This window comes from Oryza glaberrima, chromosome 1, assembly GCF_000147395.1.
Source record: "Oryza glaberrima chromosome 1, OglaRS2, whole genome shotgun sequence".
Classification (NCBI taxonomy): Eukaryota; Viridiplantae; Streptophyta; class Magnoliopsida; order Poales; family Poaceae; genus Oryza; species Oryza glaberrima.
The window spans coordinates 16,965,293-16,973,163 of NC_068326.1; positions in this window are offsets into that span (position 1 = coordinate 16,965,293).

Here is a 7,871-nt window from a genome sequence, read left to right on the forward strand (position 1 = left end):
GATGGTATGATATGGCCTTTAGGTAATCTAATTTGTTTTTCTTGTAAAAGATAATAAAAAATCTTATCACACTTGGCCACATCAAAACTATATTTAACCTCACTTTGCCGATCTTTACGAGGAGTCGGCATTAAATTAGAGCAAACAAAAGGCTTGTTTTTGTTAGTCCATGACCACTCTGCAACATACATATCATGATCACCCTCACCCTCACTATCACTAGCCTCAGGGTAATCAATCAAATTAACATTAGGCTTTTTCTCATGGTCTAACTAACTTTTTATTATCTTTAACCCGGCTTTCCTGAGCCAGAGCCTTTTGCATAAGTTGACTAACATCAAGAAATTGTTGGCCATCTAATCTTTCTTTAATTGGAGCAATTAAACCATTAAAAGCAAGATCAGCCAAATCTCTATCAGTTATGTTAAAGCTATAACATCGGTTTATAACATCCCTAAATCTCTTAATATAATCAATCACAGGCTCATTATACTTTTGCTTAACCGATGTTAAATCAGATAACCTAAGCTCAGTTTCACCAGTATAGAAATAATCATGAAATCTTTGTACTAATTGAGCCCAAGTATGAATAGAGTTTGCCGGTAAAGAAGTAAATCATGTAAAAGCAGTATCAGACAAAGATAAAGAAAACAAGCGCAATTTAAAAGTATCACTATTAGCCTCACCACAGTTGGGTCGATCATAGCTTGGATCCAGGCTTGGTTCGGCGGTGGAGCTGTTCCGAACCTGGGTGGTGCGGCCTACATGAAGGTCATGGGTGCCTGCATCGCGGTGCCGGGGTCGAACTGTGGCAGTTGGCTCTGAGGTGAAGCCCCTTGAGCTGGTGGGTTCGCCTGACTTGGTGCGCCCAACTGGCTCAACAGTTGCCCGACTTGGGAACCCTGACTTGGACTTCCTTCAGCTTGCACCGGAGGCGAAGTTCTTGGTAAGTTGTGGGGTTGATTGAGCTGCTGCAGAAAGGCTTGAAATTGTGCTTGCAGGGCCGAAGCTGCTTCCATCATTGCTTGCGGCGTGTCAGTAGGGTTCGAGTACTGTGTTTGTGGCGCAGCCGGGCGAACTCGCACCGAGGTCTAGTGAGGGGCTGGGCGCACGGTCGCAGCCGGACCGGGCTTGGCGAAGTACGTCGGAGCTTGTACAACTTGTGCAGCATGCGGGGGGAAGGCTTGGGGCTGAGTGAACACCGCCGAAAACTGCTAGGTGTAGGCCTTGGCTTGTCGCGCCACTTCGTAAGCCTGTTGCTGCTCCTGTATCTGGCGAAGCGTGTCTTGCAACTTGGCCATGTTTTGGCGCATAGCCCCCATGTCAGCTTCGGCTTGCGCTTTAAGGTTGGCGTTGGCTTGCGAGGTGGTGAGCACGGCCGAAATTGTAGCTTGTTGTGATGAGGCGGCGCTTGAGACGCCCCCAGGACTTGAGATGAAAGGATTGCATCCCTGATCTGGAGCGCCTTTGCCGTGGCCGCCGTCTTCACCGCCTCCGAGCCTGTCGAAGTGGTCGGCGCCGAAGGTGGGAGAGATGGTCCTGCCGCCGGGAGTGGCGCGGCTGCTGCTTCGGCCTCTGGTGCCGAAGGCGCTTCTCCTTCTTTGCCGGCCATTTCGCCCTCGCTGCTACCCTCCTTTCACTTGGCAACTCTCTCCTTTGCGATCTTCTTCGGTAGCATCAGTGGTTTCGCTCTCACTCTCAGTGGTTTCGCTCAGAGGTCCCCACGGTTGGCGCCAGCTGTTGTCGAATCGACAACTGCTTCACGTCGAAAGACGTGGTTCTCTCAACAGTGGTTGGAAGTAAAGACAATTGTATTGCTTAGTAAAAATTTTTTGGATCCCCCTATTACCTGGCCCTAGGGAGCTATTTATAGCCCTATTGCAGACTCCTCTTTTAGGGTTTAGGGTTTACAGGGGAATTTACATGGTTGCCCTCATGATAGGGACATCATTATGGGTATACAGTGTCTTTTGTTTATATGGGCTCCTAATGGGCCAAGTGACTCGGCCCAGTCTTCGACGAAGTGTCCGGAAGGTGCATTGGCCCGCTTGGGCCTTCTCCGGCGAAGCTTGGTACTTGGCGAAACCCATGCCCTCCGTGGTTGGGCTTTTGCCTCGCGGCCTTTGACCATGTGTCTGTCCGGAAGGGTCCACCTTTGTCGAAGCTCGTAACCAACGTGCCACGGCTTTCGCCCTATGGCTTTCGCCCGCGTTGTCTCTTCGGCTTTCATCGTTTGTCTCCGGCCCACTCCTTTGCTCAAGTCTTCGGATTCGGTAGGCCAGGCCAGAGGTCCTCGTGGTATACCTCCAACACACACACACACACACACACACATATATATATATATATATAATATAATATAATATATAATATATATGTGTGTGTGTGTGTGTGTATATAGTAAAAGTAAATTTGTTTGATGCTCCATTCTACACCCCCCTTCCCAACCGAGATTGCTAAGGGGCGATCGATCGCCCCTAGCGATCAGCCCGTCCCCCTCCCCTCCCTCTAACTAGTTTCCTTTTTTTGGCACCACATTACTTTCCTATTTTAGTAAATTTATGCACCTAAAGTCTATACACCTCAAGTTTACACATCTAAAGTTTAGAGACCCAAAGTTTATAAGTCAAAAGTTTATATATCCAATTCAAATTTGAATTTGAATTCAAATATTTTTTATATATAGTTTTTCTATACATCTAAAGTTTATACACCTAAAGTTTATATACCCAAAGTTTATAAGTCAAAAGTTTACATACCCGTTTCAAATTCGAATTTGAATTCAAATATTAGTATATAGACCCAAAGTTTATAAGTCAAAAGTTTACATACCCGTTTCAAATTTGAATTTGAATTCAAATATTAGTTTATAGACCCAAAGTTTATAAGTCAAAATTTTACATACCCGTTCAAATCTGAATTTGAATTCAAACATTAGTTTATAGACTCAAAGTTTATAAGTCAAAAGTTTACATACCCGTTCAAATTAGAATTTGAATTCAAATATTAGTTTAGAGACCCAAAGTTTATAAGTCAAAAGTTTACGTACCCTTTCAAATTTGAATTTGAATTCAAATATTTTTTATATATAGTATTTCTATACATAATTTTTTCCAACTTTGTTTTTTTATTTTTTAAATTTTAAGGTGTGCTGTAGTAGGAAGAGAAGAAGGGAGGAGGAAGGCGGAGAGAAGGGAGCGAAGGGGGAGGGGCGGGCGGGTGCCCATTAGCCTTTCCCCCTCCCTCCCTGCGCTCCCTCCCGCCGACCCCACCCCTCCCAACGTGCGCGCGCCTCCCTCCTCCCCACGCGCCTCCGCCCTTCCTCCCTCACTGCGCTCCCTCCCGCTGACCCCACCCCTCCCCACGCGCGCGCCTCCCTCCTCCCCACGCGCCTCCGCCCTTCCTCGTGATCTCTCCCACGAGCGCGCCTCCCCCCTTCCTCTCGATCTCCCCATCCTCCGGTTCTCCTTCACTATTTTTTTTCTTCTCTCGATTTCTTCCCCTTCCACCCCCCTTCCTTCCCTAATCCGGTTTTTTTTCCTCCCTTCTCTTACTTTTCCTCCTTAAAAAAATTAAATTTTTTCCCTCCATACTCTTACTTTTCCTCCTTTTTAGAAAAATTAAAAAATAAATTAGTGAATTCATGACTTGAACTCATGATCTCATGATTCATGGCAATGTCACACCCTAAAAATCCGAAATGTATAAATTGTTGTTTAATGGGAATTATTAGAAATGATTTTAAAAGTCTAGAAGAGATCTAATTTTAAATAATAAATTCCAATATAAAAGTGGGCTAGATAAAACTTTATTAAATACTTCATTTGATTCTCTGGTTCCTAGATTTTTCTGGGATTTATTTGAGCCAAGGAAGTATTTTTAATAAATAGAATTGCATTTCGTGAATAATTTAAAAAGAAAAAGGTTTTAAAATCTACCTTTAGGCTTTGGGCCGAAAGTCGGCCCAAAACCTCTCTCTCTCTCCTTGGCCTGCTAGAGCACCCCGGCCCAGTCAGCCCGCCAGCCAAGCCGCCCGCTCGCGCTCTCTCTCCCGCTGACAGGTGGGGCCCACTTGTCGGGGTCGTCGTCCTCCTCGCGCCAGCCGTGCCCTAGCCGCGCCGTGCGCAAGCCGCCGCCGCCCTTCCAAGATTCGGCCGCCCCTTTCCGTCTCCGGTCGAATCAATAGAGGGGAAATGATCCCCGGGATCCCCTCTATCTTTTCTCTTTTGGAATCATCGTCTAATTTCCTTTGGAAATCGCCGGATTCGATCTCGAATCGGATTCGTTTTTCTTCCGGAACCCTAAACTTCTCTTCTCGCCGCCGGCCGCCGTGGGCCTCCATCGCCGCCCTCTAGCCCCTATTTAAGGACCCCCGGAACCTCCTCTCTCCGCCGCCACCCTCGCCTCAGCTCGCCGCCGCCTGTAGCGCCGCCTCCGCGTTCGCCTTTGCGCCGCCGTCGCCGCCACGAGTTCAGCCGAGCACCGCCGCCGCTTCGGTCATCGTCGTCGCTCGGGAAGGCCGCCGTCGGGATCGCCAAGTCATCGCCGTCCTCGTCCCGTCCTCCGTTTCCGCCGAAGATCGCTGGAGCACCGCCGTCGTCGTCAACCCGATCGTCACCTCCGCTTCGACCTAGCACCGTCGCCGTCCATTGACCGTCCGCCGTCGTCTGTGTCATCGATGAGTTCGCCGCGTCGCCCGCTAGACGTAGATGCCCTCCGTTTGCGCCGCCGCGCCGTCATTCGCCGGTGAGCACGCGTGGCCGAGCCGCCGCCGGTGGTGACATCATCGCCGACGTCATCGTCGACGTCAGCTGTGGACCGGCGGTAGATCGATTTGATCTCGGCCGTCCGTTCCGTAGACCGTCGCCGTGCACCCGGTCCACCGTGAGCCCGAGCCCGCTGACGCAATAATTCATTTTTCCTTTTCAAAAATAATTCTATATTGCGTCATAATTCAATTAAAATCTATATAAATGATTTAATCCGATTTAATCTTTAAAAATTCATAACTAATTCATCTTAGCTCGGATTTAGTTGGTTCAAGTCTCTAAATTTTTCTAAAATTGAGATCTACATGTTAAAAATATCCACATGTACTGTTCATGATTGTTTATGTGCTGTTTTGGTGATTTTGCCCTTTTATGCTTAGATTCCGACGTTCCCGGAGAGTCCGATTTCGCAGGAGAAGAATTTGAAGAGTTCCAAGGCCAGCAAGGCAAGTCACACAGATCCCAAACAACCCTTTGAGCATGTCGATCCCGTTTAAAGCTATTGTTTCTATTCAACTACTGCATTTATTTTTGAATGTCATTGGGTGGGAATAACCAATTGCCTTTGTTATAGCCCTTTGATGTTGATTATCTATTCCTTGTCACTTGGTTAATAATTGGATTAGCTAGAACATTATATGGTTTTAGCTAAAGTGAATTGGATGCTTAGCCATGCTTAGAGACACTAGCTCATATAATTGGGATAACTTATGATTCACTATTATTTAATGATGACTTAATGATAGCTCATGATGATTAATATTGTTTAATTAATACCTTACTTTTTTATTAAATTCTGAAATATTTATTAAATGCTATTTATGCAAATGAGACTATATTATGCCATCCTTTGCTATCCCTTGCACTTGCATATTTGCTCCGTGGCTTGCTGAGTATGTCATATACTCACCTTGCAATCATTCATCAGAGGAGGAGTTCTACAGTGATGCCGAAGGTGTGGATGATTAGGCGTAGCCCTAGTCGAGCTGCTTGTGGAATGGAGTCGTCTGCACCGTTTATCTTATTTTCCGTTGCTTAGATCTTTATGTTTGAGAGGAACTATCTACCTCTGTAATGACATTATGTTCGCTTATTAATTAGAGTAATAATTATACTCTATTATCAATTTGTTATTGTGTGCCTCGGCTGATTCCTGGACGAGGGTTTACACATATGTAAGCGTTTGGAATTTTGGATAGAAATTCCGGGCGTGACAAGTTGGTATCAGAGCCTGCTTGACCCTAGGTTATACCAAATGGTTACCCATAGAAGCCCTCTAAATATTGAAAAAATAGAACTGTTCTCTTTTCTTTCTCTTTTAATTAAACCAAGCTAATGGCACATGCAGTTTATAGTCCCTTTAATTGTTCTCATTCAAAATTTATTTATTATTCCTGTGTTGTTAGTACTGTACATCTATTACTGTACTAATGGCCCATTTACCAGCAAAAGTTTTTAACATTACTTTATTCAATCATGTTGCAACATAACTTAGCATGTTGACTTTATAACTCTCTTTTATTTTATTTCTTTTGAAACCTGTTATTCAAAAGTGCAAAATTTGTGATCCCGTTTCTAACTATTTCAACTTATCTTGCAAGATTGGTTTACTTTATTTATTTACCTTTTACTTTGATTTTCTAACTTTATCCAAATTAACCTGAAAACTTGTGCTATTAATTGGACAAATGTCTTAACTCCCTCCTTTCACTTGTCTTTAGATGCCGCGCTTCAAGCCTGAGTACTTGTTCGGTACTGAGGGATTTGTCCAGGAGTTGTGTACGATGTCCTTCGCCATAGGATTTGGGACTGCTCCTTTGTATGCCCAGATTCCTCATGATCGTGATGAAGAGAAGTGCCATGTCAAACTCACCTTGAACAGTAATCGTGAAGATATCCCATCGGTGATGTTCGAGGCTAGAGGGGGAAGCTACATTCATGCTTGTCAGGAGGTGGCAAGGATCGCCATAGGAGAGCTCCGCGAAAGCTACAATGATAAGTTGGCCGACACTGAGTATCGCTACCATCCTCGTCAACACCAGGGAAGTGACCATGGCAGCTACCTTGAACCAGTAGGGATTAAGAATGATGCTACCACCAGGCATTTGGTTGAGATGCTGTGGGCCATGGATGAGACCCGCGCTGAGATTGTGTTAGCAGCTCAAGATCGCGAAGACCAGAATCGTGGTAAGATTTGCAAGCTGGAGGACAAGGTGGATAGTTTGGAGAAAGAACTAGCCGCGTTGAAGGGAGAAGCACCACCACAGAAAGCCAGGGTTTGTCTTACCGCAAGGAAGAGAGCTCTATTTGTTCCTCGCTACCAGTTGGCGCCAAAGGTTCGTGTGGTGGAAAAAGAAGCTGCCCCAGCCCCAGCGGATCCTCCGGTCGTCAACGTAAGTGATGATGAAGGAGAAGAATCGAAGCGCACCCATTCAAAGGTCGAGTGGGGAGCTACTCAAGATGATGGGGACGAGCCAAACGAGCCTTCAATCATCTCTGATGCACGGAAGACCTAGAACGCCTTGTTAAGTCGTTGCCTTAGATCCTTGTGTTAGTTTGCTTGTTTAAGTTTGGCTGTGTGTGTGTGTCTTGCATGTGGTTTACATCATTGGTGGGATGTAAATGCATGCGTTTGTTTGCTTTCGAGTGTTAGGAGGTTGGTGAGTTAAGTGGTGTGAGTCTTCAGATATATGTAATAATGAAACTCAGTTAAGATCAATAAAAGTCAAGTTAGTGAAAATTAAATTCTCTGTCCTAAGTAGTTTTTCCCCTGTTTCTCTTCTTGTGCTCCTATCTATGCCAGATGGTGCTTACTCGCAGCAATGGGAATGGCCCCAACAACACCAACAACAACAACAATGGAGAGAATCCCACATTTGCCCAAGTCCTGGCTCAACAGGCACAGCTTATGAACATGATGATGCAGCAACTCCAGAACCAGCAGAACCAGGGAAACAACCATGCATCTCCCCAGAACAAGCTAGCAGAATTTCTCCGTGTGAGACCGCCCACTTTTTCTAGTACTACCAATCCAGTCGAGGCTGGTGATTGACTGCACGCCATAGAAAAGAAGTTGGACCTGCTTCAGTGCACTGATCAAGA